Source organism: Globicephala melas, chromosome 16 (genome assembly GCF_963455315.2).
Source record: "Globicephala melas chromosome 16, mGloMel1.2, whole genome shotgun sequence".
NCBI classification, from domain to species: Eukaryota; Metazoa; Chordata; class Mammalia; order Artiodactyla; family Delphinidae; genus Globicephala; species Globicephala melas.
In genome coordinates, this window is record NC_083329.1 from 80,086,431 (window position 1) to 80,113,046 (window position 26,616).

At 46.3% G+C, this 26,616-nt stretch overlaps 1 protein-coding gene and 1 pseudogene across 3 annotated transcripts in view; one reads left to right on the forward strand and one right to left on the reverse strand.

Moving 5' to 3' along the window:
• Positions 1–574: 574 nt before the first annotated feature.
• LOC115843496 (large ribosomal subunit protein uL4 pseudogene) lies at positions 575–1,466 on the reverse strand (annotated as a pseudogene).
• A 733-nt stretch (positions 1,467–2,199) lies between these two features.
• SIPA1L2 (signal induced proliferation associated 1 like 2) overlaps positions 2,200–26,616 on the forward strand; it is a 219,740-nt gene continuing 195,323 nt past the window's right edge. For 2 of the 3 annotated variants that reach the window (XM_060285984.2, XM_060285986.2), the window contains exon 1: positions 2,399–3,063. The gene's annotated coding sequence lies outside the window, so the exon portion shown is untranslated. Of the gene's footprint in view, positions 2,306–2,398; positions 3,064–26,616 lie in introns of those variants that run through there. The other variant, XM_060285985.1, reaches the window with a different exon arrangement.

Here is a 26,616-nt window from a genome sequence, read left to right on the forward strand (position 1 = left end):
CTGCCTGGAGGCGGGGTGGGCGGGCCCAGGGGCTGGGCCGGGGGCGCCAGGACTGCACGCCTCTCCCAGCCTCCTTCCAGGCTCCGCAGCATTCCTGCGCGCTGGCACTACCTGACTTCTTGCGCGATGCTCCGTGCATCCTCCCACCACAGCTCCTGGGGTCAGGGGACCGCCTGGGCGATCCGGGGCGCCCTCGGGGGTCGGCACACAGTAGGGCTTGCCCCTCCCCGCTGTCTTCCTGTGAACACAGCGATGCGGCGATCTTGCGGCGTCCTGTGGCAGGTGCCTGCGCAGCGCCCGGCAGCTGTGGCGACGTTCAGGCTCTTTGGGGTGGGATGGGGGGAGGCGCGGGGACCAAGCGCCGGCGGGCGCGATTCTCTCCACTCCATAGAGTGGAGGCCGGGCAGGGACACTGGCAGGGGGGCGGCGCGGAGCCAGATTCGAGGGCGTGTGTGCGTGTGTGTGTGCGTGCGTGCGTGCGTGTGTGTGTTTCTCACTGCTTCTTTGATCAGGTCTGTATTCAAAGTGAGCTGTCCAAAATGATTTGACCTTCAAGGGATACACACATCTAAGTTTATGCGGCAGGATTCTTCTCCTCTGTGGTGGGTTTTCTTTTCTGCGGGCTCCCCAGTGGCCGGTTTCTTGGTAGCTGCGGCCTCCTCCTCCAGCCCCCCACAGAAGGCTTCTTCTGCTTCTTTATGCCAACGGCTTCCTTTCCTTTCTTTGCTACAAAAGGCTTCTCGCCTGGAACCCCTCCCCATCGGATCCGGCTTCTATCGCCACCGCTGCCCTATCCACCTGGAGTTTGTGATTCTCAACCTGGCGAAGAATGATGCCCAGCTGCACAGTCTTTGCACGTGGGTTTAGTTAGATTCAACATGACTCTCAGGTATTTCAGCGGATTCTTCTTCAGGACGCTGCGATGACTCTTCTTGTGCGGTGCTCTGGGGTTTTCCAGGGTTCTGCCGATGTCTGTGTTGAGCATCTTGTGCATGGGAAGGTGGTAGTTACTCTTGAAGGACTCAAGTGCCCTACAGATCATCTGACTTTGCTGAAAGCAAATCAGAAACGCTGTCCACCAGGAGCAAGTTCCCAAACGTCCAGTTTTGCTTACATTAAGCAGAATCATTCCTTTTAAAGGGAGAGGAGAATTAGGGAGCCAGGGATGTTCCTCAAGGCCTCGATGCCATCGTCCCCGTGATAGATGATGCAGGGTCCCCTGCCGTGCACACCCCGCGGTGTCTCACTTTGCCCTTTGCCAGCGCGCATTTGCTCAGAGGCACAGACCTTCTTGATATTATTCCAGGCCTTCAGTTTCTTAAGAAGCGCAACAGCCCCCTTGTTCGTCTCGTAGCCTTCAACGTTATCTTCAAGCACCAAAGGAAGTCCAGGACTTCCTCAGTACAGTGACCTTTAGCCACGACCAGCGCCGGTAAGGCCGAGGCAGCCAGGGCAGAGCAGATGGCACGTCATTGCGGGGCCAACGTGCCAGGTTTGGTTGGCTCAACGTGCGAACCCAAGACACATCTATTTCCCCAGTTAAGAATCACATTTCTCAAACTGTAGGAATTAAAAAAAGATTATGTCTTGCTCAGTAAGAATTTTCGGCAACTGTGCCTGAGAACGCAGGAAGACACCAATTACGACATCCCTGAAACAGATTCGGGGTTTTTAACTTATCGGTGCCAGAGGGAGGGGTGAAAACGAGTCCCGAGGAGGACGGCGACAGCGCCCCCGGACTGCGGGTTCAGGTAGGCTGCGCCCCCGCGCAGCGCCCTCCGCAGGAAGACCGCCGAGCCCCTCCCGGCCGCCCAGCTCCAGCGCGCCTCGGGGCCTGGGAACCGCGCACCGGCTGCGCCCCGAGCCCCGCGGGGCGGCGGGACGGACGGCGCCCGCGCCCAATCGCGGGGCGGGGCCGAGGGGGCCGGCAGGCGGCTGCCAATGGGAGGCCGCGGGGCGGGCGGGGGGCGGTGCCGCCGGGCGGGCGGGCGGAGGTGTCGGGAGCCGGCGCGGCAGAGCGGGAGTCCGGGAGGAGCCGGCGGAGCGGGAGGAGGACGGAGGAGGAGGAGGAGCAGCGCCGCGCCCCCGCCCCGGCCGCCCGCCCGCCCGCCCGCCCGCCAGAGCGCAGGCCGACCGCTCCAGCCGCAGCCGGCAGGTCCCGGCCGCCTCCCGCCGGAGCCCGGCGCGGGCAGGGTCCGGGCCGATGGGCAGCCCTGGGCAGCGGCGGGCGGCGAGGCGGCGACCCCGGTACGCGCCGCCGCGCGCTCGCGGGCTGTAGCAGGTCCCGGCGGACTGCGTCTCCGAGGTGCGTTCGCGGCGAGGAGGGTTCCGCTCGGGAGCCTCTGGGTCGTGTCCGGGGACTGTCCTGAGGTGAAGGGGCCGCCCTCGGGGGCGCCTCGGGGTTTGACGGGGGGCCGGGGCGCGGGGCGAGGGTCCGGCCGGCAGATGCGCCCGCGCTCCCGAGCCGGGGTGGGAGAGGAGCCGCCGCCGCTCGTTCTCAAACTTATCGATCGGCTGAAAGGTTATTCCCGTCTCGTAGACGCCAGCACTAAGGAGGACTCTCCGGGCGCGCAGCGACTCCTCCGTGACTAACCCGAGAGAAGAAGGTTGCCCGGCGCGGTTCCCCAGCGCGCCGGGCGGGGTCACTTGCTGAACTTGATGCGGGGTTTATTCCCCGGTAAGGCGTGTGCCCGGGGCGCGAGCCCTAGCGGCGCCCGCCCCTCTTTGTAAGGTCCCAGCGGCCGGCGAGCGCCCTTCCTCGGGGCCCGACGGCTCCCCGGCTTCTCCGGCTCCGCGTCTCGCTCCATCCTCGGCTCGCGGTCCTGCTCGGGCCCCCGTTTCGTGGAAGCTCGTTTGGCCAGGTCCCGGGAGTATCCCCACGAGCACCTACGGATTAATTTTCAACCGCGCCACAAACCCAAAGAATCAGTCTCGGTTCATCGTCTGCCAGCGAGAGCCGATCCTTCTCGGGAAGAGAAAACAAGTTGGCATGACCCCTCTGGGAGATATTTGTCATCATTAACCTGCTTCGGTTAAATTAATTCAGCCCAGGATGACTCCAGCGTGAGTATTGGAAACATCAAGTGCATTGGTCACAGAATGGTGGTCACCAAAACCTGATTTTGGTAAAAATTGCAATTGCACAGTCTTGGGATTTTGTTTAGATTTAGACACGGTTTTTAATAAGGATGGACTTTTTTTTTTTGTAAACAAAGAATCTTGGGGATTCTCATAGGTTTGCTCAGTAAGTTCAAAATAGTCACTTAGATGTTTCTTTTCTTTGCCTCTTTTGTCTGCAGTTTTCATTTCTAAACGTTAACACTAGATGGCTTTCTTATGACAGGCATTTAGTAAACTGCGCTTTTGAGTTGCCTGTCTGCAATCCAGGTTGTAATTTTTTCCAGTTTTCCAGTTAGTAATGGGAGAAAAAAAATATCTCCAAAACTGTTGCTTTCCTTGAAATACATTACTTCCCTATAAAACCAATATTTTTGCAGACATCAAAAGGTGGCCTATTATTTCTGGCATTCCTAAAGATGGATTTCAAGGGACAACTTGGTTACTGTTTTTAGTCAGAAATTTAAGGATGTCTGTTTTGACTTGAGTAATTCAAAGTGCTGCAGTGAGATTTGTAATTATATTTATATAACATTTCTGCTAAGGATGTTTTCTACTTAATTTAGTAGTTCATTGCTTGATTCAGAGAAGTATAAAAGAATATTATTCATGAGAAAGTGCAGTCTTTCTTGAGTTTTCGGTACACATAACATTGATTCTTCCTGAAGCCTCTGTTGAGATGCGTTGAAGTATACATGCATGAGTCATACCAAGGATTGTGTTGGGGCCGTCTTTATTCTCCCCAATTGATATCGCGTGTTTCATTGCTAAAGTACAATGGCCTGTAGTTGGCCATTTTGGTAGCATCAGGTTCTCAATTATGTGTTTTCAGTACTTTTTCTCTAAAAGAAGATCATGGCAGCCTGTGGAAGTCTTGCCAACGTAGGCAAACTTATTTATAAGCTGGTGAAATATCTCGACATTCATTATAGCTGTTATTTATTGTGTCATGCCCAGCCTAAAATACGATATGTTAAATTTGTTGGTTCTAAATCAGAGCATATTCGCAAATAGCTGAAGGGGGAAAAAAAACACAACCTCTCTGGCAAACATCTGGGAAGTTGGGAATGAAATGAAATCAGAAACAGCTTTTATCAGTACCCATATGCTACCTATAGATGGGGTGAAATGAACTTGGGTAAGAAGCAGTGTAAGCATTTGGTCTGGAAAATAAAACAAGAGATAAATGGAAGTGGAGCTTCTGGCTTTAGAGTATGGGCTGCAGATTTTCCCTAGTTGATTTAAGTGTATATTTTCCATCACATACTTTTGATGTTTTTAAATCTTAGTCTTTCTCAAAGAGCTTTAATTTTCTGGAATGTAGGAGGGAAATTATCAGTATCAGGATTTGACTATTATGATACTTATTGTAGTTAAAGCTGTGTAACAGGGTTTGTACGTTTTGTTTTATTTTGTTTCTCTTGAGACTGGAATGGTATTTAGAAGGGTTCCCTGATACCTGAGCTTGGTAAACACCTGTGCACCTTGGGGGATCTCTTTACCTGAGGCAAAAGGGTTATTGGGTTATTCATTTTGAAAATCTGTCTCTTCTTCAAAGTGAGGAAATAATAGTGAGCTACCTTGAAAGGGCAATTGTCTGGTAATTGAAACTGGTTTGAAAGTGCTGTGTTTGGTCATCAAAACTAGTTTAAAAGGGGTTGAATTTACTGCATACTTTGCAAAGAACTGTGTTTTTGTTGATACAGCCCCCAAACCCCAGTCATGATTGGTAGATGCAAAGGTGTTTTGTTTGTTTGTTTGTTTGTTTGTTTTTGGGAGATTGAGGAAGGCAGTGAGCCTTTGAACTTATGATCTACTTAAGGTGACGGTTTAGGATTACAAATCCCTTCAAAGACATGCCGAATTTGAAGAAAATTCAGACTGTTATTGTTAGCTGAAAAGCAAAGGGTTTTTTGTTTTTTTTTTTAATCTGTTTTGAACTTGCATGAAATATGAAGTACAGGCCTAAAGAATATAGGGAACCGTGTTGCAGATTTTCTCCTTCTATTAATGTACTTGGTTCCCTTGCAGGGTGATGGGATAGAAAGAGCATCAGGCAGGAGAAACAGGAACCTCTAGCTTCCTGCCTCTAGTGCCTGTGGCACCAATGAGTTTGGATAAAGTTTTCTCATGATCCCTTTCAGCACCAAGATTTTAGGTTTCTTTAATGTTTCAAATAAATGTATGGATTAATGAAAATGACTGATTGGGATAGTTTATATTTTTTCACGATCGTGTCTTTTCTTTCTTTGGTTTATGATAACTTTGTATGTGAACATTCACGAGAGTTATAGCTTACTTAGTTTACCTGGAAATCAATGACTCCGAAACTGCTTTTCTGTTGCAATCATATCTAGCTGTGACCCCTTTTAAAAGAAGGGTAACAGTGTGATAGGAATTTAAATGCTTCAGAACTTCAGAGGTAAATTATTTTGATCCTTTCTGAACTTGATTCATTAACTTTGGTTCCAAAGAATGGTCCAGAGGAGCCGGATGTTACCCACAGTAGAGGTTCTGTTTCTTGGGAGATTTCACATTTAGCATAACCTAATTCCTTGAGATATGTGTATATGTACACACACACACACACACACATATATATAGATATATAGCTATAGCTATAGCTATAGATAGATTTTTTTTTCTCCCTGTACAACATTGTATAGCCAACTTGGGTGATAGCAAAGAAGAAGAGATGCAGTAATTTGAGTCTAGTTGTCATAGCCTCTCTGTACCACAAAGTCCATAAGGTCCCTTTATGTCGTTCCTTTACTTTTTGTTTTTATCTATCTGTAAATTAAAAATCGGAAACAAAAATCAAATTTTAGGGATTGTCAGATGTCACTATGTTGTGGTATAGATGTATTGAAGGTTTACAACAGCGGTTACTGTCTACTATCAATGCATTTCACACTGATACACCAAAAAGAAAAGAAAAAAAAAAAAAAAAAGGGAAGAGTATGCCTGCTGACTTAAGGAAAATTCTTCCCATCCAGAGAGGGCATTGGTTAAAATTACCCCCATGTGCATATATACTCACCCATACACAGACACTATTCCTTTTGCACAGACCAGTGAAAACTTTGCTAAGAACCAGGGTTTGGAAATCAATGACCAGCTCAACCAACCCTTCTTTGATGCTTGGATCCCTTTATATACTCTGCACGTGATCTAGTAAGGGGTGGAGAGTTCCACCTTTCTCATGTTTTGTCCACTAGGAGGTGTTTTTTTACCTGTAGAGTCGAAATCTAATTCTACCTATTTATTTGAATTCCCCCCCGCTTGGTGGCCTGCAGAACTAATCCTTCTGTAGAGATGTTCCAGTTGCTCACTGGACAATACCTGTCCAAGTGGGGCTCAGAGCCAAAGTCTTCCCACTCACCTTGACCTGCGCAGAGTAGAATAGGGGTGCCCTTCCTTCAGCTTGCGTGTCCTGCCTGCACTGATACAGTCCAAGTTCACATTCACTTTCCTACCCAGACTTAGTGAGTTTCCTGTTCACTCAAGCCTCTGGGTCCTAATCACATGCTGTCTTGAAGCCACGTCTTCCCGTCCTGTCCTAATGTCACTGCAAGACCTAACATTTATCGGACTTCGTCTAACTTTATTTTAGCTTGTCCTTCCCATGACGCTTTTGGGAGTTTGATACTATTACTTAGCACCTTTGCCTGCCCTCTCGAACAAATGCTGTCTGCACATTAGATCAAATTGTTTTTTATATTTTACCTAAGTTGCTGATAGAATTGTTAAACTGGCTGAACTACGAATGGTGCCTCCGGAAGTTTCCTTCTAGGTTTGGTTATAGATAAGTACTAATGCTCTTAATTTCTTATAACTAGCCCATTGCTGAATGCCTCTTCCACACAGATATCCCGAAAGAGCACGTCAGGCCATCTTTGCTGGTCCTACCGACCACGGTACTCTAAGACCTGAGTTCATTTTCAGTGTGTCCCTAGTAACTTGAACTGTGCTCTACGTGGTGGGAGATTAAGAAATAGATGTTCAGTGACTGACTGAGTGACTGAGAAGCCGGGGCCACACTGTGAACTGTGACCCCTGGAGGCTTCGGGCACTAAAAAGATGGTGGGAAGAAGCAGAATGTCGTGCACTTCCCTAAACTCACCTTGCAGTTTGGTATTGTCTTCTTTTGAATTGCTTTCAGATAGTTGGGGACGAGAACCACCTTTTCCCAATTTCCCAGTGTTTTCATTAGTTGGTACTCTTTTTTTTCCTATTTCACAAATAAGCATTCAGCCGTAAGGGGTGTCTTGAGTGCCACCGATTGGATTACTCCCTATTTTTCACTGTTGGGTAGTTGCTACATCCGCCAGAAGAAGCTCCCAGTTAGTTGAGCTGTTGAGGAAATCAGAGGAGTCCAGAGCAGGCTGTTTAGTGGTGTATTCAATTACTCTGAGGTAAAACAAAACAAAACAAAACAAAACAAAAAAATCTAGGTAAAGAGCTAGTGTTAAAAATGGTTACTGGAGGCTTCCCTGGTGGCGCAGTGGTTGGGAGTCCGCCTGCCGATGCAGGGGATGCGGGTTCATGCCCCGGTCTGGGAAGATCCCACATGCTGCAGAGTGGCTGGGCCCGTGAGCCATGGCCACTGAGCCTGCGCATCCGGAGCCTGTGCTCCGCAACGGGAGAGGCCACAGCAGTGAGAGGCCCGCGTACCGCAAAAAAAAAAAAAAAGGTTACTGTGGAAAGTAAGAAGTCTTGGGTGAACACAAAATTATGTATGCTGAGACAAACTATTGTGTAGACGTTAAAAAAAAAATCTCAGACTGTATGTTTAGGGCACAGTAGCGGGTGCAGTCTGCATAATGATTGCTTTCACTGTCTTCAGGGGGGTTTTGATAATTGTTCGGTTCCCTGTGGAACAGTGGATATTCACATGGTTCAGGAATAGGGTGGGGATACAGTCCTCTTCATAGTGAAGCTTCTAATAAGAAATTTTAGGAATCATACTTTGGATTCTTCATACAGGACACATGCTGTTGTTTGGAGTGTTTAATGCCCTAATCCAAACAACAATTATTTCTCTGTAGTAGGGTCTCTAAAATTTTTCCAGTGTGCATCGCATCTATACAGAATTTCCTGTGTTTAGTGTCCATATGTGCACATACACATGTCTGTCTATATGTGTTTGTGCATGTGTGTATATGTACAGTATAGTGTGTGTGTATATATATATATACACGTATACGTGTAAAACTTTACCATGCTAAGATATGGACACTATAAAACATAATGATATAAATTTTAAGAAGGCTGATAATAAACAAAAATGAATGTTGGAGTATTTTCTTTTGCATCTTAAAGGCTTGCTTGTTACCCTTTGAAATGTGTGGGCCGGGTCCCGAGACCACTGCTCTCCCACCCTCTCTGGTTAGAGTTCACAGCTGTTCGGGAACAATTTCTAGGGGGCCTGCAGGGTCTTGTGAGGGAAACTTAAGACAGATTCTACCCTTCGTGGACCCTCTACTTACTGTATTTATTCTTTTTCCTGAGGACAGTTTTTACTTTGGCCAGTTTTCTTCCAGAGTTGGTTGTGGGTTGCTTAGCTTGAGGTTTGAATTTTTTGGGGGTGCGGGGAGAATGATAGTGTGATGGAGGATACCATCCTCCTTGCAATGTTTCTGGTTGACCTCAACTGTTTGGGAAGCATTGTACTATCGACACACAGCTGACACCAGACCCAGAATCAGGATAGAAGGACGTAACTCATCATTTGCTCATCCAGAAACTTCTAAAGAGTAAGAACAACTTTGAAAGTGCAGATTAATGTTGGCTAGAACGGTAGCACACGGTCACCCCTCGTGCAAGGGAGACCAGTGTCCCAGCCTCTGGAGGGCAGGTGGGCTGGAAGGGATGATGGGAGGGCAGGGCATCCGCACGCCACCCAGCCTCCGCGTGTGCTGGGCGATTTTAATCTATAGCATTTATCATTGCCTGACATGATATTGTATATTGATTTTTCTGTTTGTCTTCTGCGTCGCCTCAATAGAATATACGTGCCATATGGGCAGGGACATTTCTGGTCATTACTGCTGTAATCCCTGTACTGCCCTGGTTTCTGCCACATAATAGGCACTTAGCAAATGTTTGATAAAGGCAGGATTGAAAGCCCAGGGTTTAAGCATGAAAGAGCTGTGTGTCTTGGCTTTTGTTGAACTAAGTAAGTGTTGCCTTAAGGTTCTCATTATTTCTATTGTAAATGATCTACCGAAACAACCTTTTATGCCTCACTTTATATCTTTTCTGGGTCACTTGAAATGACCTGTAATTGAACTCTGATATCAAACTGGTAGAAATGGAGATGTAGTTTCTGAAGAGGGTAACAGCAGAGTTCCATCTGTTATATCAGGACCTTTATTGCCCGGTTCTGAGGGCTGTGGTTTGGGGAGGGTGGGCACCCTGGGGTGAGAGGGTGTGCTTTACACCTTTCCCAGGTTTCAGAGTCTGATCCCAACTGATAAGCACACTGCCTGGCCTTATTGGAATCAGATGAAGCTGCAGTTCACTTACAAGCCTGGTTTGGACTCCTTAATAAAGATAACTGGAAAGAGAGGATTTCTGAATTGTGCAACGTTCTCTTTTCTCTCTCAATCCGTGATAATTTCTACAGGAAATAATGATTTTTTAAAACCGATCAGTAGTATATTGTATACCTTCTGTTAATTTAGTCCTTTTAATTTGAGGATTGCAGAGTATGTTGGAACATTACTTACGCCTTACGTATAGTAGGTGCTCTGTAAGCATAGCTTTAATTTTACACGTAGAAGTCTTTTATCCTAATATCCTGACCTACTACTAATTCCTATATTGCATGAATTCAGGGGGATCTCATTCTGACTCCTGCTTGTTTAAATGTGTGTATTAAGGTATGCTATGATGAGAGCTGCGGTTGAGGCTGAGAGATTAGCCTAAATAATACTAAAATCACTGAATTTACCAGCCATTTTGTTTATTTGAGGGTCATCGTAAGTCATTTGCTTGGAATAATGGATCTGTTTTCCTATTTAAAAAGTCTTAAATGATGAGACGAATGAGAGAGAGAGGCTAATGTTTTTGACTTAGGAACAGGATAAAGAACTGGGGCGAGAGATTCCTGAAGGTAGACTTCAAAACAGCAGTTGTGCTTGGACTTTCATTTATGGTCTCTTGCAGACTGAACGAGAACCTTGCAAGGCTGATGGGATTATCCCCCTGTACTGATGTGAAAACTAAGATTTAAGGCGAGAACACACATGGCTTTATGAATCTTAGTTCTTAGAGTTTAAACCCATCTCTCTGCCCACTGTGGCAGCCTAGATGCTTTGTGAGGTCCTGTTGATCTCAATAAATCATAGAAGAAATGGGAGGGGGTGTGGTAAAGAAAGTGCATGCAGAGGAAAATGCCAGAATTATCCCACTACTGTCCCTGCAAGCGGGAAGTGGTGGCCGGGGGGCAGGCTACTGAGCCATTGTTCTAGCCTCCAAATGCCCTGTTCTGTCAGCCAGTGGATCCTCTGTTATTCGGGAGAAATTTTGTAGTTTGCGGTGAGGTAGCAGTTCTGATGATTGAGCCGGGTTCTCTCGTCTTTGCTGGGAAGTGAGAGGGCGCTGCTGTGATCCTGCAGAGAACATTTCTTTTGCTCCCGAGTCTTCGCCAGGATGAAAAGAAAGAGCAGAGGAAACCAATTTTCGTTTTGCCTTTATACTTCGCTAGCTTTGCATCATCTTTGTTTAAGTCAGTTGAATGTGAAGCCCTAAATAAATTTCAGGCATTTAAATATTTAAAAGGATTCCTCCACCATACTTTACTCACCCAAAGAATAAGGGCTTGCAGCAAAACAATGGCTCTGGTCACCTTGTCACTGAATTATCAGACATTAATAGTGAATCGAGAATGGGAACAGCCACGGAAATGCTTGGCTGGCTCTGTTCCAAAATATTGTTTCCCTGGTAGAGAAAGCAGGACAATTTGTTGAAAACTGGCAGTCAGCCCGTCAGAAGAGCTCTGACGCCATCCGTGCAGTAACTACTCTGCTCCGACTGCTAATTTTAGGCCGGTTAAATCTGGGTGATGTCTGATGGCTGCTGTTGCTGTGCGTCTGGCTATGTGGGGCTTTCTAAATCCATCCTCCCAGCCTGGCATCACATCTCACAGTTCTTTCCCAGACGAGCTGAAGCGCACAGGGGACGCGGAGTCAGCCTAGGATACGTGGAAGGAGTGAGGAACAGGCCCCCCGGGAGGGTTTTAGGAGGCACTGCCTTTCATCTTCCTATTTTCTTTGCCACTAGGTCCACAAACACTTATCCCGCTGTACCTCCTGCCGTGGGAGGGCCTGGAGGAGGACGCAGACAGGCTCAGCCTCCAGGGAGCAGCCTCGTGACAGCATTCACTCCTTTTCCATCCATCCCTGAAAGCTTTCACCTGTTCAGAACAGACCTTCCTGGGCTTCCCTGGTGGTGCAGTGGTTGAGAATCTGCCTGCCAACTCAGGGGACACGGGTTCGAGCCCTGGTCCGGGAAGATCCCTCATGCCGCGGAGCAACTAAGCCCGCGCGCCACAACTACTGAGCTTGAGCTCTAGAGCCCGCGAGCCACAACTACTGAGCCCGCGTGCCACAACTACTGAAGCCTGTGTGCCTAGAGCCCGTGCTCCGCAACAAGAGAAGCCACCGCGCTGCAACGAAGAGTAGCCCCGCTCGCCGCAACTAGAGAAAGCCCGTGCGCAGCAACGAAGACCCAACACAGCCAAAAATAAATAAAATAAATTTAAAAACTGACCTTCCTGGGGAATTCTCTGGCGGTCCAGGGAATTCACTGCCGAGGGCCCCGACTTCCGTCCCTGATCAGGGAAGTAAGAGCCCACAAACTACATGGCGTGGCCAAACACAAAGAAACAGACAACCCAAAACTGAACTTTCTGGGAAGGTAAAAGTAAGGAGAAAGATGAGAATTTTTAAAAAAGCATTTGGAACATCCCACGGAAGAGCAAAGTAGCGTTTCTTTGCTGTTGCAGAAGACGGAGGTGGGGTGAGGGCTTGCGGGGGTGCTGCGGCGTCCGTGTCTAACTTCCTTTGCTTCCAGGGCAGTGAGTAGGAGCCAGTTTTCAAGTGGGGACTCGGGGCCACACAGTCTTGAGGTCTCTTTAAACTTTGGTGTGCTAAGATTTCCAGGTTAGCAGAGGGTGCCCTTACTTAGGGTGTGAGGCCCTGGGGGCAGGGACCTGGTCACTGTGTCCCAGTGCTCTGGCCCAGGGAAGTGTCTGGCACAGTCAGCAAATGAACCAACTCAGTGTTTCAGGCCTCAGGGGAGCCTTAGGGTGATGCTGGAATCAGTCGTCCTCATGGTGCTGATTCCTAAGTACGAGAATGTAAGAGAACGGTTTACCTCCTAGGTCTGCTGATTTTGGTAGAGTGGCTTGCCCTGGTAGTTGATGAACTGTAAGTGTCCTGGCCTAGCTGATGGCTACACGTGATGTATGTTAGAAGATTCCTGTGTAAGATGGGCACTACAGCTTCTTTCAGAGGAAAGACCCTGTGGGTGGTAGAGGGCCTGGTGGCTGGGCATGGTCAGGAGAACATTCAAGGAAAAGGGAGGACCCGAGTTAGGCTTTGGAAAATGGTCAGGGTTTTAATTTTTGTTGAAGGGCTCTTGTATGTAAGGCCACTCCTGGCTCTGCAGGGGACCAGCAAATACAAATCAAACTGTCTCTTAGCCCTTCGCCTGATCGTAGTACTGTCTCCATGAACTTACTCAGAGGCCTAAAACCAAACTCAGATCCTAGCCTGGTTTGGGTTTTTCAACCCCCAAACTGAACTTTATTAACAAAAGCAACTTCAAGAGAAGTGATGGACATTATTTTTGGAATGATGATTAACTTGTCTATCACGTAAGGTAGTCAGTTCAATTTTTTCCCCATTGTAATTTGCTAAAGGTTATAGAATGTGTCTGTAAACCTAAAGGGGAAAATATTTTGGACTCATCAGAGATAGAAAGTGAACATTTTTTTGATCTGAGATGTAATTGACATATGACATTATGTTGGTTTCGGGCATACAACATAATGGTTCCATACTTGTATGTATTGTCAAATGATCATCACGATAAGTCTAGCTAACGAAGTCTAGTTAACACCGCCACACATAGTTACAAAGTTTTGTCTTTCTCTTGTGATGAGAACTTTTTAAGATCTACTGTCTTAGCAGCTTTCTTTTTTTTTTTTTAAATTAATTAATTATTTATTTATTTTTGGCTGCGTTGGGTCTTCGTTGCTGTGCGCGGCTCTCTCTAGTTGTGGTGAGCGGGAGCTACTCGTTGCTGCAGTGCGCGGGCTTCTCATTGTGGTGGCTTCTCTTGTTGCGGAGCACGGGCTCTAGGAGCGCGGGCTTCAGTAGTTGTGGCACGCAGGCTCAGTAGTTGTGGCTCGAGGGCTTCAGAGTGCAGGCTCAGTAGTTGTGGTGCATGGGCCCAGTTGCTCTGCGGCATGGGGGATCTTCCCGGACCAGGGCTCGAACCTGTGTCCCTTGCACTGACAGGCGGATTCTCAACCACTGCACCACCAGGGAAGCCCAGCAACTTTCAAATATACCTTACGCTATTATTAATTATAGGCATCATGCTGTACATTACACCCCCAGGACTTGTTCATCTAATTAACTGGAAGTTTGTACCTTTTGACCGTAATGTTTTGGTATAAAATCACTGAATCTGCTTCAGTTATTTGTCCAGAGAATACCACACAGAGTATTATATTTGGGATTCAAGGTCACATTGTTTTGTTTTAAGACTTTCTATTTAGGAATTTATAACTTTTGGTAATTGATGTACCGAAGTGATTTACTTTAAAATTATTTTGAATAATCAAAGTTTTAAACTGAGGCAGCCTTAGGAAGCATGGCTTTGGACAGTGAGAGCTTAGGTAGGCCGAGCACCTTGTCCACCACCCTGGCCTCCATGGAACATGTGTTCATTTGCTGTCCACATGCTCTTTTTATGTCGCAGGAAGTAGTAGTAAATGCTGGGTAAGATTCGCATTCTCCTTTAGATTCTAAAACAAGACATCTCAGCATATTAGCATATACTTGCCCTCAGCTTTTTATCATGCAAAATTTCACACATACAGGTAAGTTGAAAGAATTACTTAGTGTAGTGGACACCCATATACCCACTGCCTAGATTCCACAGTGTTAGCATTTTTTTTTTTTTTTTTTTTTTGTGGTACTTGGGCCTCTCACTGTTGTGGCCTCTCCTGTTGTGGAGCACAGGCTCTGGACGCGCAGGCTCAGCGGCCATGGCTCATGGGCCCAGCCGCTCCGCGGCATGTGGGATCCTCCCAGACCGGGACACGACCCCGTGTCCCCTGCATCGGCAGGCGGACTCTCAACCACTGCGCCACCAGGGAAGCCCCACAGTGTTAGCATTTTACTGTGTTTGCCTTATACGGATCTATCCACCTCGATCTACCCATCAGTCCCTCTTTTTTTTTTTTTTTTGGAAGCATTTCAAAATAAGTACACACATCAGTACACGTCACTGCTAAGCACTTCAGCATACATACCATAAATGAGTTTAAAACTCACATTCTGTTTTGAGGCAAAGTTTGTAGAGTGAAATGTATACGTTTTAAGTGTATCATTCCATGAGCTTAGACAAATGTATATACCTATGTAAGCCATACTTCTATTAAGTTATACCTGCCACCCCAGAAAGTTCTCTCAGGCCCCTTCCCAGTCTGCCACGCCAGTCTCCGTCCTAGGCAACCACTGTTCCTCCCCGCTCCAACCCCAATGGTAAGTTCTGCCAGTTCTTGAACTTCATATAAGTGGAATCCTGCAGTGTGTACTCTTTGTGTAAGGCTTCTTTCACTCACCATAGCGATTTCTGCTTTGCCATATATTTTTAAATATATTACGCCAGCCTGGCTTACCTCCACCTTGGTCACAAGCTCTTTTCAAAGATCATATTATCAAGTGATATTAGAAACAATTTTGTTTTAGGTATTTGTGTATTTTTATTAAGTCTCATCTTCCCCTTTCCCAACAGAGGTGTGATTTTCATATTTGATTGGGCCATTTTCTGCCTGAGTTTCTCCTATGTATTCTGAAAACCAGGTGCTTCTTTTTGTTGGCGGGGGGGGGGCGGGGGGGCTCGACGTGTGGCATGTGGGATCTTAGTTCCCCAATCAGGGATCGAACCTGTGACCGCTGCATTGGGAGTGCAGAGTCTTAACCACTGGACCACCAGGGAAGTCCCACCAGGTGCTTCTTTTGTAAGTTTGCTAACACGTGCTGCAGGGCCAGCTCGGGGCATTCAGCTGAGTTCTCTTGCTCCTGAAGCGATGGATCCTGACACATTATTCACTTATTGTGTCTGCTACTTGGAAAACTTCAGGAAAAGGAAAATATATCTATTTTTGCAAAGCTTATTCTTAGCTTTGTGATTAACTTCTTAAACAAGTTTTTTTTTTGTTTGTTTTTAATAAGGCATCTTTGAGGAATACAGTTGATCTTCTGTATCCGCAGGGGTTGTTTCCAGGACCTCCCTCAAGATACCAAAAGCCAGGGACACTCATATAAAATGGTGTAGTGTTTGCATATGGTCTACACACATCCTCCCATATACTTTAAGTCATGTCTAGATTACTTATACTTCCTAATACAATGTAAATAGTTGCTGGTCCATGGCAAACTCAAGTGTTGCTTTTTGAAACTTTTGGAGTTTAAAAAAAAAATATTTTCAATCTACGGTTGGTTGAATCTGCAGATGTGGAACCTGGGGATGTACAGGGCTGACTGTAATTTCTAGTTCAAATGCAACAATTTGGAAGACTAAAATTTCCTGACTCTTGTTTTATGACACTATATGGAGACTAAGAAAATAAACCTGAACTGTTACGAGATTTTTTTTTTTTTTTTTTTTTTGTTACGAGATTTTTAAGTCACCTGTGTTGAGATATTGGCTAGTAAAATAAAGTCCTCATTGACTTAAAAAATAAAATTCTAAGAACCTCCCTGGCAGTCCAGTGGTTACGACTCTGTGCTCCCAATGCAGGGGGCCCAGCTTCGATCCATGGTCGGGGAACTAGATCCTGCATGCCGCAGCTAAGAGTCCACATGCTGCAACTGAGAGTCCACATGCCGCCACTAAGAAGTCTGCATACTGCAACTAAAAAGAAAAAAAAAGATCCCTCGTGCCATAACTAAGACCCGGTGCAGCCTAAATAAATAAATAAATACATATTTAAAAATAAAAATTAAAAAAATCTAATTCTAGACTTAATTAACTGCCCCCTTTGCTGTACCCACTATTACTGGAGTTCTGAGTTGCTAAACCTCTCCATCCATGATCAGAACCAGGAAAAATGTTCTCATCAGTACTAGTTTAATGTTTATATATAAGGTACACACATACACACACATGGTGTGCGAAGACTTTGCCTTAGGGCTGTATTGGCTAGGGTAGTTCTCCCTCCTCTAAAAGAGACTCCAGGATACAGTGTCCAGACAAGAGACAGGCTGACTTCTTTCTTGTGTGACAGCCTGAGATCTGGGCAGGTGGGCTGCTGTCCTCCACCTGACACTGAGGGACCCAGGTTCCTTCCATCTTGTTTCTCCACCACTGGGCCTGGGCCTCACTGCTTGGAGGGAGCCCACTGGGCATGTCTGCGCTCTGGCTGGCTGGAAAGGGAGGGGGCACCCAGGTGGTGGTCACCCGAAGACCCCAGAAAGGGTCTGCATCACTTGTGCTCTCATCCTCTGGAGAACGCAATGACCTGACCACAGCTGACTTCAAGGCGGTGCTGAGCAGTGTCATGGAGCCGCCCCTCCACGTGCTTCTGTGCTTATGCTATGGAATTGGCCTTGCCTGTGGCCATGTGGGTGCTCCGATGGAGTAGCTCGCTTGTCAAATGCTTCCTGCCTGGTCTGTCCTGCCAGGTGCCATCTCAGGGAGGGACTCAGGTTACAAGGGTCGGTAGGCAGAAAGGGGTATTGCTCTTATAGCACTTTCATTCTGGAAATAGAGTCGCTCTCCTAATAATATTGCTCTCAGTGGATTTTTTTTTTTTTTAAGTGGAGGCAGTGCTGTCTTCTTAAAGTGCAGCTTAGTTCTGGGTGGTGGAAGGGAGAGTAAAGTCTAATAATAACGAGGTTGCAGGCAGACTCTGTAACTTTGAAAAAAATGTTCCTGGGGACGTGGATTAGGGAATGTAATAAAAGGACCTCGTCCCCTGTTTAAAATTCAGACTCATAATAGAAGGCTTAAGAGACACTTGATGAATGGAATCCCAGTAATCATTTATTCGGGAGCCAGAGGGTTTCTGGGGAGCAGAAACCTCCCCAGAGATGGCAGGGGCTCTGGCTTGCGTGTCATTCAGAAGGAAGTGCCCTTGGGTCCTGGGGTCTCTCCCACTCAGAGACGAGCTGTCACAGGGTCACGGGCGAAGCCTAAGGAAGCGGTTGTGCATGTGATTCCCCCTCCTCTAATGAGCTAACATTACACTGCTTTTCCCCCACAAGTAACTCTGAATAGACTGTTTGCCAGCCGCTTGAAAGGCTCGTGAAGTGATAGTCTGATCGATGGGATTGGCTGCCTGGGGGACCCAGGGGAGCAGATGTGAGTCTGTCCAGGCTTGAGGGGCCAAGGTAAGTGCCCCCTGGATGCCGAGGGTGGTGCGGCGCGGGGGAGTGGCCACCGTGCGCGGGCTCTGAGTTCTGTGTTCTCCAGTCACCCCGGGGGCTTCCAAGGGTGTGCAGAGTGATCCCCAAACGTAGATGTTCCTTCCAGGTGGTCAAACTGAGTGAGAGCGTTGCCTGTGTCATTCCCCACTAACCAGTGAAAAGGGGGGAAGAGAAACTCCTGGTTGAAATAAATGACGCTTGACGTTTTTTTAAGGACGGAGAGGCCCGAGTGGTTTTTATTTCAGCGGGAGCGTCACGGCCTCTTGATAATCTGGAAGTTGCCTTGGTTTCCTCTTGCTGGCTGCTGGCTGCTCAGGAGACTATGCATATGGGTTGTGCGGAGTTTGCTGATTTTTGTTTGTTTGTTTGTTTTTTGCGGTACGCGGGCCTCTCACTGTTGTGGCCTCTCCCGTTGCGAAGCACAGGCTCCGCGGCCATGGCTCACGGGCCCAGCCGCTCCGCGGCATGTGGGACCTCCCCGGACCGGGGCACGAACCCGCGTCCCCTGCATCGGCAGGCGGACTCTCAACGACTGCGCCACCAGGGGAGCCCCAAGGTTGCTAATTTTTGCCAATATCTTAAGCGCGGAAGGATTCAGGGAACCTCCCGAGCGATGAGAGCACAGACGCCAAGGATAACTTGGAGCGAAGAGGAGCGCGCCTTGAGCCTTTCAGTTGGTTTGGGGGCAGTAGCCGCGGCTGAGCAGCTGCCAGTGGTGTTTGCAGTTCACACTGTGGGAAGTTTGGGAGTGTTTTACATCGTTTTGTTTGTAGTGAACAAAAGAGCCGTGTGGAACCTAATCAGCTGATCACGTGTATATCAATTCCGAGGACTGTGTCTCTCTCTCAACTGAAATGTTAAACTTATCTGCAAGGGAGGAAAACTGGCCTGGTGATTGGTGTCTGACTACACCCTGCATTACACGCCTCGAAGGTGTGTGCGCTTGGACTTCACATTAATGGGTCAACATTCGCATTGGACTTTGCCCTTATAACTCACTGTTCCAGCCACCCAAACCCTTTATCTTTTTCTACCTGGGCTGTTGCACGAAGTATTTGTCAGCCTCCTCAGGGAGCGTGGGTCTGTATTTCATACATTAAGTTGCTCTGATTTGTTGGTGGAATGGTTTGAGAAGGGACTGCTTCTGGAGGGGGGACGGTTTCTCAGGGGTCATGTCTTCGTGGGGAGAGGGGGGAGGAGATGCCAGAGAAATTGCAAATATCCTAATAATCCTCACAGAAGTGGTTTTCACCCAGCACCTCCCACTCAGTGTCTCTGTTATTATTGGACTCAGAATAAAGACCTGCTGGGCCCTGCCTTGAACCCCGGGGGCGTTTCTTACGTTGTTGTGTCCAAAACCATTCCGGCGTCCTGTTGTTCAGATGCTGTGGATTGAAAAGGCACACAGCGCCCGAAAGATCCTATCCTGCACTCCCTCGATCGAGATGAACTAGTGCAGTCCACATCAAGGACTTTTTCGCCATTATATCTTTTCTGTTCTCAAAACACAACTTGTTGGAGGTTTCCAGAACCTTCTATTTTTGTCTCTAAAGTAGTATCTCTATTTTGTTCACAGTTTTTAATCCTTGTTGCTTTCTTCTGAATGTTTAGATTACAGGTAATTTCCAGAATGGTTGGGAGACAGTTGCATGTTTGACGCCTTTGGAGAATACGTAGAACCTTGTTGGTACCTGGAGATAATCCCCTTGACAGCGTAATAGGATGATTGTTAGAGACCATCGATAACTTTGCTTTTTAATTCTGGTCTGGGATTTCTGCAGCTTGGCCATCAGCATACCTTTGAAAAAAAATCTAGTCTGAAGGGTCTTATAAAAATACCAATATTTTCAATAATACCTTTTGGAATAGAAATGTGGTTGAGTTCACTGAAAAAGGCTTGCTTAGTGTCCCGCTCATTCTGGGTGAGGAGCTGAAGTTTTAGCTGAAGGTCAGAGAGCATCTGTGGCTCTCTGTGTTTTGGGCCTTATTGTTAGCACATACAGATCTTTTTTAAACTCATTTTGGGAGCATAAGTCAGAGTTACTGCCTGGACATAGGTGCTTCCCCCTATGGTAGCGCCTTTATTTATTTCATTCTATGTATTCACTTTATTCTGCTTTGATCAGACACCTGCCCTGGTGTTCCGCCGAGTTCAAGCTCATGGAGACTGGTGTTGAAGTTCCCTCCCCTCACCACCGCATGCTGAGGGGGCCTGAGCCCTGAGCCAGTCCTGGGACCTGGGTTCCCGTCCGTTTGCCAGGGTTGGTCCTTGTCAGTGTTGCATGTGGAGTTGTGTTTGTAAGACTTGAAGGCAGATACTGGAGAGCTTACAAATATTTTATTGTTTATCAAGATCTCGTGGTAGACTTTCTCATATATTTCATTGAAAAAAAAAGACTACAGAAATAAGCAAGGCTGTTTCCTTCCTGTTGTTTTCAGTAGTCCTTAGACAACCCAGAAGACGACACTCCTATGAACGGGATCACAACACACGTAGGAAGAAAGAAAGGCATTTAAAGAATTGTGCAGGTTATTCACTAAGACTGTGCATTGAGGAGATTAATGAGTCACAATCATACACATAACATTTTCTTGTTCTGCGACTGTGACCAAACAGAAGTAACGCAAAAAGGAGCAGTTTCCCGTGTTAAATGCTATTAGTTCTGAACAAATACCACGTGGATCAGTATTTAAAGGTTGAAATGTAATGCTTGCTCCTTAATTTATCTAATCAGCGTCAGATTGATGACATGCTATTTGCAGGGGATAACGTATAGCTAAATAATTTCTATGTTTTGTTTTAGTAACACTGGTTGTAGAGAGACCCTCTCATGGAGGACGTAAATGGATAGAAATGAAGAAGAGATTTTAAAGCACTTTCAGTAAGCGCAGTGTATTCACTTTCAACTTGTTATGTAAAAAGTAAGCAGATAATGTGTTTCACAGTTTTTTATCTTCGGTGGCCAGTTTATTCTGTAAAGTATAGTTCGTTTGTCTTTTGGTGAACAGAAGGCCTTCCAGATTTTGTGTACTTTCGTGTCACAGTTGACAAGCAGCTATAAGATATCACAGTCATAATACTCTCCTAATGGTCGTGAGTAGTCCTGTGATTCCCCATACCGGTCTAACAGCTTCCAAACTGCTCTGCAGGTAGTTTGATGTGGGTGATTATCTTGAGTTGGCTTTCAGAAGAATGAGGTTAAAATTGTGGAATACAAGCCATTAGAAAAGAGGTCACTTCTTAAAATCAGCTTCCCCTTTTTTAAAATGGGAGATAGGGAGTAGCGTTAGGTAATGTCTAACTTTATGAAGACTGGCCTATAGTGAGGAAGTAGCTAGGGGACGGGGAATCTTTGGAAGAGTTCTTTCACGCTGGGAATTGAAGATGGGGTAGAGGAAGGTCATATAGCCCCTCTGGCCAGGTTGGTCTACCTGGCACTTGGTGGGTATTTCTGGCCCACGTGTCTATCCTACCTGGAGTGCTGGTCACCCCCCGACTGCACACAGGCCACCTGGTGTTTGTGATATGTGCAGGGAGATATGGGTATGCGGCAGGTACAGAAAACCTTTATTAACTTGAGTCACCTGACAATAGCAAAGTGCAAAGATAATTCTTCCAGTGAGAGGAGGACCATATCATTGGCTGAGGTGTGGTGTTAAGAGGGTAGAAGAAGAGATAATATTGAAAGCAGGGCACATGCCTGTGGATTCCAACACATTTATTTGTTTTCTATTATTTCAGAGTCTTTTGTACCTGTTGCAGGTGGTCTGTGCTCTGCCCCAGTCTCTTGCTGGACATTTGCCCCCTTGTGTGAAGCTGTACCTAAGATTCTCTGTCCATTCCCCTCCAAAGGTGAAAGGTGGGGACAGGTAACCCTATCTATACCTGTGCTTGAAGATGTCAAACAAAGCTGCTCTTCCAGGGCACTGGGTCAAAGGTTAATAGGCAGGAGGAAGGAAGGGATGGTGTAGGTTTCCTTGATGCTCTGTGCTCTGGCCACTCCAGTCTGCTAGGCCAAGCTCTGTGCAGTTTTTAGTGAAGTAGAAGGTTAATAACTGTGTAGGGATTTGGGCTGAGGAATTTACCCCATGACATAATCACAGTCCAAAAGATTTTTATATAAAGATGCTCATGCAGTATTAGTTACACTGTGAGAAACTGGAAAAATATTGGCAGTAAGACATTAAATTACGGTTCTCCATACGATCAAGTAATCTAAATCAATTAAATAGCTTGTTTTATAAGGTCTCTTAATGACATGGGAAAATGTGCATAGAATATTAAATGAAAAAATTTTCTTGCTAGGCAATATATATAATAGATCCCCATTTTACAGGAAAATTAAACACGCATATGCATTAACAGAATAGGATACATTAAAAAATTTATGGTGGTTATTACTTGTGGTTGCGTTATGTCTAATTATCGTATTCTCTTCTTTTTGCATTTGTTTTCCAGTTTTTTCTAAAATGAACGTGTTAATTTTGTAACAGGAAAAAACATGATATTAAAATATTTGAGTCAGAAAAGCAGATACTGTATGCTAACACGTATATACGGAATCTAAAAAAAAAAAAAAAAAAATTGGTACTGATGAATGTAGTGGCAGGGCAGGAATAAAGAAGTAGACATAGAGAATGGACTTGAGGACCCGGGGATGGGGGGAAGCTGGGTTGAAGTGAGAGTAGCATCGACATAGGAATGTAAAATAGATAGCTAGTGGGAAGCAGCTCCATAGCACAGGGAGATCAGCTCGGTGCTTTGTGACCACCTAGAGGGGTGGGATAGGGAGGGTGGGAGGGAGACGCAAGAGGGAGGGGATATGGGGACATATGTATGCATATGGCTGATTCACTTTGTTGTACAGCAGAAACTAACAGAGTATTGTGAAGCAATTATACTGCAACAAAGCTCTATTTTAAAAAAATTTGAATTATATGCCGGGTATATGTATCCTTTAAAACTATTTGTCTGTTTCAATATAATTTTTTGGCTCAATATGTAAATTTGTTTTATTTTACTATATAATCTTGCTTGATTTGTATTTTTGAGTTATAAAACAAGTTTTCAAGGCAAGTAATTAGCAAGCATTTATTAGGCACCTGTTATGTCTAATAAATATATTTTTGGTACATGTTCTTTACCATCAAAGTATTTATAAATTTAATTTAATATCATGTAGGTAGATATCCTTTGAAAATTATTTGCTGATCTTGTATGTAAGAGTTTAAGCATTATATTGTTTTAACCTTTTGACTACCTTCTTTCATTTAAGCTTGTTGCATAGGAAAAATACATACATATATGTATACTTTTAAGGCATTAAATTTATTTTCGGGAATTTACTTTTTGCTATTAATAGTGTAGTTTATTGGTAACGCATTGAATGACTTGCGTTTGAATATATTATTTCATTTAATTCCCACAGCTGTCTTTCCTTAACAGTGGGGGCATCTTTCTCAGTTGGTATTGAGCGTTAAGTTAGAGACTTTGGCATTTACTTTAAAAATACCATTAATACTCTTTGCTTATTTGTGAGAGCAGTGATACCTTGACTCAGATAATACCCGTGTCTTCTTAGCGTTATAATTGCTGGCCCTTTGATACTATGCTTTTTGACATTTACATTACAAATAAAAATTAGTTAATTTGTAAGTTATAAGGTCTCAAAAAAAGAGTTCATTCTTCTTTCAAGCCTGTTAGTGCTTCTATTAAAACTCTGAAATGGCTTATTAAGTTAAGTGCAGTGTCAAAGGCTAATTGTCTCTCTGCGAATTAGTCTATGTGACTTATGAAAGCATGATTTAAGGATTATGTTTGAATAGGAACTCCGAAGTCAGCTTTTAGTATCTATCAAATTGTACTGATCAGAGACGAAGAGTATTAATAGATTATGAAGTCCATTCTCCTGCTGTTACAAAAGATGCCTCTTAAATACCTGCAGTGTTAGCGCCCTTGAACTTACTTCACTTGCGAGCCTCCCACGTCGGAGGCGCAGATGCATGGTCCGAATGCACTGTGTCCCGAGCAGCCCTGCCCGATGGTCAGAAAGCTGAGAGGACAGCCAGTGCGTGTGTGTGATGTGTGTAGGAAGGGGTGGTGGATTGGTGGAGAATCAGAAATCCCATATTTAAAAAAATTTTTTTTAGTTTTTGAAATTATATTCACAAGTCAGCGTAATTTTAGTGGCATGAATGAGAGGTTTGGAGCCACCTTTAATCAGCCTGTCTCTCGAGCACCTACCGTGGTGGTTTGGACACTTGGGCAGCCCCGGGTTTGAATCAGAGCTCACGACCACGTTGGTGAGTTGCAACTCGGTTTCCACATCTCTAAGTGTGATGGGACGTGATGCTGGTTGTGAAAGCTGGTTGTGAGATCTCTGAGGATGCTTGTGGAAGGGCTTTGCTCGGCACCTGGCACGCCGTGGGTACCCAGTGGCCCCAAGTTACTATTCCTCATTGGCCTTACTGAGCTGCGGGGCTCATATACCGATACCCCAGAGCACAGAAGAGGATGCGCTGGTGAGGAAACGAATACCACTGCCTGACAGTTAAAGCCAAAACACAAAGGAAACCAAGGTTCTCTTCGAGGATTGCTGTTCCTCTCATGAGTGATCGTGAAAGTCAGAGACCAAGGTGATTGGAAGAAACTTGGCTGGATTCTTGCAGGGGAGTTTCCCTCAAGCTTACCAGCCTGCTGGAGCCTCTGGAGAGTCTTACCCTGGGGTGGGGAGGATCCTGCGTGCCTTGTGTTCCTCTGCTGGCTGTGATTAATCCCCATGCGGAATCGTCAGTTTGCTTGAAGAGTACCACTCATCAGGTGTTAAAGAGTGAGTATGTAGGTGACAGACAGGTGTGGGATGACAAGAAGCTTTTTGTGGATTGAGTATCATGTCCATTCCTGTTAAGCTTCCTGGTCAGTTCATTTCCTGGATGTCAAAGGATGTCTTTTTGCCAGATACCCTTTTACTTAGGCACAAATAGGTAAACTACCTACCTTTCTGATAGTTTGTGTTGGGGCCTAGAAAAAGAAACTATCTTGGTAAGAGTGGCGACGTAGTCTTGTAGCTGGCGTTAGAGCGGGGCCTGAGGGCCCCAGCTGCATCTAAATGTCACTGTGCCCTCCCCTGTCACCCAATGAGCGGTCAGTGCCCAGGACCTGCCTGCTCGCAGTATCCACCAGCGCTCCCACCCCTCTGGTGCCTCCTGGCCCACACTCACTGCTGGGCTCCTGCCCTTCGCCTGTCCTTCCGCCCACGCTGTGCAGCTCCTGGTCTCGAGAGAATATCCCTGGCTTGCCCTCAGGCCCGCCCTTCGTGCTTCCACTGCTTTGACCCCAGTGAACACCCCACCCATTTCAACACCCCCATCTCCCTCCCCTTGGCTTCCTTGGCAGCCCTCTCTTCGCCTGGTTCTCTGGGTACCTCTGGTCATTTTCTCTCTGCTGTCGCTGGACCCTCCTGCCCTCAATACCTTTGAAATGTTGGAGTTCCCTTGGTCTTCTCCCTCAGGGTGACCCTACCCTCCTAGCGGCCTCTCTCGCTACCTCTGTGATGGTGACCTCCACATCGTTACCTGTCTGACCTTTTTCTAGCCGCCTTCTTGCCGTCTTCCTTGGGTAGTCTTGATACATTTCAAAGTAAATGCGTCCATTCTGGACCTTTCATCTTCCCCACAAATCCCTGGCACACTCTCTTCTTCCTAGTACTGTAATGTCAGGAGCCACCTAGCCTGCCAGTTAGACCAGGCTTGCTGTCCTCCTTGACTCAGTCCTCACAGCGGTGTGTCCAGTTGGTCGCCATCATCCTCCAGTTCTGCTTCAGAAATGCTTTTGAGTATCTATCATCTCCACTGCCCCTGCCTCACTTCAGGAGGAATCGTGCCTCTTAGAACTTTGAAATAGCTCTTTAGCCCCTGTGTCCGATACGGTACACACAGCCACATGTGGCCATTCACGTTGAACTGAATTAGACCTGAAAATGAGCCGCACGTGGCTGGTGGCCGCCGTACTGGAGAGCACGATGCGGCACCCCCATCCCCACAGATGGCTCTGCTCTGCTGGACGTCGCTGCCCAGCTCACCTCCCTGCTGCCAGTTTCTCACCCTCTCCATCTCATCCTTCGTATGGCCTCCAGCGTTTTCTTCGCAGAAGCAGCGACCCAGTTATGCCACGCCCCTGCTTAAAAACTTCTGTTGGACGCTGGCATGTGTTCTGTGCCCCTCAGCATGGCACACAGGTCCTTCACTGCCCATTCCGCCTGCCCTCCGAGCTCGGAGACCCCTGCCCCTCTAAGCCACACGGGCTGCTCCCCTTTGGCGCCATTCCTCTCTGCTTGCAGTGACCCTTCCTCGTCTTCTTCAGAGGAAGCTCGTCATCCGTCTCTGGTAGTGACGCTTCCCCACTGCCTTGCAACCTGGGTTTGCTCCCCTGGCCTCCCCATCTGAGGGGTGTCTCTAGGGCCTTGTCTTCCAATGTTGTTGTCTCTGTACCTTCTGAAATAATCTTTTATAAACTATGTACTCCCTCCCATGGGAGTACAGGTATGTCTCTTACATTTTATGCAATGTAATGTCAACTTACATTTTAAGTTGACATCTGACCTTTTTTCGTTTTGTAAATCACAAGTTCAAATGATTTATTTTTGGGAAAAAGAAGTCGAAAATATTAAACATCTTATAAGATGAAAATAATACGAGGATTGACTTAGTTGGAATGAATCTTTGACAGTATGATTTGAAAGAATTTTCACATTTTGATTTTAACCACGTAGTTGAGAAATGCACTTGTAAATAGTTCAAGTCTATTTGTAATCTGTGGCGTGTCTCT